This window comes from Pteropus vampyrus, unplaced genomic scaffold (assembly GCF_000151845.1).
Source record: "Pteropus vampyrus isolate Shadow unplaced genomic scaffold, Pvam_2.0 Scaffold335, whole genome shotgun sequence".
NCBI classification, from domain to species: Eukaryota; Metazoa; Chordata; class Mammalia; order Chiroptera; family Pteropodidae; genus Pteropus; species Pteropus vampyrus.
In genome coordinates this window covers 4,752,995-4,756,049 of record NW_011889116.1, presented here as the reverse complement: position 1 = coordinate 4,756,049, position 3,055 = coordinate 4,752,995, and positions in this window count along the sequence as shown.

Genomic DNA, 3,055 nt, shown 5'->3' with positions numbered 1-3,055 from the left:
CCCTCTCCCTCTCCCCTCTTCCATATGAAGACAAAACAAGAAGGGTGGTCACCTGCAAACCGGGATAATAGCTCTCACCAGAACCTGACCATGCTGATACCCTAATCTCAGATGTCCATAAGTGTGATTAATGAATTTCTGTTGTTTAAGCCACCCTGTCTATGGTATTTTGTTATGGCAGCCCAAGCTGATTAAGACAGGGCTTCAACATATGAATTTTGGAAGAATACAGTTTTATAGCACACATCAAAACTAATGCCAAATGACTATGGATAATCTCCTTTTATGGGATATAGGCAAAGATGTATGGTTGAAAAGCTTTTGGATGCTCTGAAAACTTAGTGAATCTGATCCCCATAGACTGGGAAAATGGGAGTGCAATTTCAAGCTTTCCACCTTGTTGGTTTTTTTCCCCCCTTTCCTGAGCATCTCCAGATCCTGAAGTATTTTAGGGATACTGGAAATAAAAGAGAAATTCTTTTAACCTCTTTTTTTTTTTTTTTTGAAGGCTCGTTTCCTTTCCAGGACTCCCTCCATCGAGGATTATATAAATCCAAAGAAGCGGGGAAAGCTTCTCATCAGACCTTAAAATGCCCCTCTCAAAACGCTTAGCCCATGGTGGACATATACCTTCTCCCATACCAGGAGACTGAATGCCTTCAGGAGAGGTTGCTTACTTTTCTTAGGGCTAAAATGGCCCAGTGCTGAGGCTTAGAACAGAGCCTTGAGTCTGCAGGCCTTCGAAGGTGAAGGTAACCAAAGTTTTGCTACCCTAAAGTTGCCTTTTTGGGATATTGATTTTTAAGCTGTTTCTTAAGAAACAAGACTCGGGAAGAACCTTTGACCCTCCCCTTTTCTACCTAAGAGATTCAGACAGAAGAACTTGCTTCAGGAAGGAAATCTTTAGATGTTCACCTTAGCCTGAATAACCTAATTTGAATTAAGTATGGTAAATAGGAGGGTTTCAGGCAGGTGCCTGTTAGCTAGATGTACTGTGTCCTATTGTTTCTGAGTTTCCTAGCAAGAAATTGCCTGCCATTTGTGTTCCACTCTTCCTCAACTACCTGTAAATCACCCATTCTCACTTGTGAACTCTAATATGCTGTTCCATGCCTTTCTCCTTTGTCCAAGGAGAAAAATTATATAAAATCTCCAGTGTTGCTTCGCTGTCTGGAATTTTCACGTTTGTGTGAATTCCCCATGTGCATGTATTAAAATTTTTATTTTCTCCTGTTAATCTGTCTCTGTTAATTTGGTCATCAGCCCAGCTAGAACTTACAAGTTGGGAATCTTCCTAAGTAATGCTACGGTGAAGATTCTTAAGGTGACTAAGCCAAGGCTCCCTTCTTAAAAAAGCAGGTTTTTCTGTCTGCATCTCTTGAGCACAAAGGGGTCAAAGATTCTTTCTGAGTCTTGTTTCTTAATAAACAGCTTAAAATTAATACCCCAAAAGCAGCTTCAGGGTAGCAAAATTTTGGTTCCCTTCACTACATATAGAAATCAGTTACAGCTAATGAGGAGAAATGATAGTATCCTTTTAATTCCTAAGAGAAATTGTGCATTATAGGTACTTGTTTGGTGATTAAATCATGTAATAAGTACAATCAGCTACGTGTCCACATCTCTTTTGGCAACTTACATAATGGTCGCTTGGATTTGTTTGGTGAGCTGCTGTCTACAAAATGTGTTCTGAAAGTTGATTTAACTTTTTAATTATATAATTAATTCATCAGTGCATCTTACGTTAAAAGTTTCGATATACAGAGTAAAACCAAAAGTTACTCTTTTCCAACCTTCCCCCAGGCCCACAACAGGCAGAAGCAAGCATGCAGTCCTACCCTGGGTTTTGCTGCTCCCCTTCAGATTTAAGCAAATGGCTTTAAGCACTTTGAGCCTCAACTTTCTCATCTGTGGAATGAAGATAATAGCATCTCCATCACGTTGGCTATTAAAAGATTTGACTACCATTCTCCAACTCACTGAAGGTGCTTTATATAGGGAGCCCAGTGCTTATTGCTTCACCCTAGTTTCCTGGCCGTTGGGCATGGTTCTTGCATTTAAAGTGATATATTTTATGTTGTTAGAGAATTAAAAACTATAAATCTATATTATCCTTTTTACTTTAGTGATTATAACATTGAGTCCAATTTATTGGCCTGGTAATAGAAATCTGGGATTCAAAAGCACTTTCTTCTCTTCCTTTTAGAATGATTTGGTTTTGTCTTAAACTTAAATGTCCTTTTATACTTTGCACATCTGTAAATTTGTAAATCGCCAGCGCCTCCTTAGTTCTTTTGTCACATATAAGTCTTAACTAAAATAACACATAGAGAATGGTATTTTTGTGACACTGGAAATAAAAGATATTGGTGTATATCTTTGAAAAGAAGAGAATCATGACATCATTTTAAAACCTTTTCAGGTTTTGGAGAACATTGACTAAGGAAGAATTTTCCTGATTGATGAAAAATAATTCAGTTATGCACCTCTACCCCCGCTAGAAGCTTATGCAGTACATTATGTATGTGTAGTGTGTTATGTATTGCTAAGAATTGTTTAAAATTAAAATGAAAAAGAAAAAATCAAAGCTTCTTTATTTAAATAGTATTATACAAGACCAAAAAATACGAACCTTTATCACTTAAAAGAAAAGGAGAAGGCAACTGAACCTTGTAAAATTATAGACCTAATGTATCCCCAGCACCTGTCACTGTGACCAATACCTAAAACTTCATAAAAGGTAGATCATGGGGGCGGGGGGCGGCGGCGGGGATACAGGAAAAGTAAAAAGTATTGTTTCTTTCTAGTTTTTTTTTTTTCCTGTGTGATTCCTACGGTGTTTATGTTTTCAGTTAGGATGCTTTTAAAACTGAGATTGCATCTTCAATTTAATGCATTCTGTATGGTATCTAACATATAGCATATGCCTAAACATTGATGTGTGTTTTAGTATCAAATGGAAACTTTGGTTACCTTCACCTTCGAAGGCCTGCAGACTCAAGGCTCTGTTCTAAGCCTCAGCACTGGGCCATTTTAGCCCTAAGAAAAGTAAGCA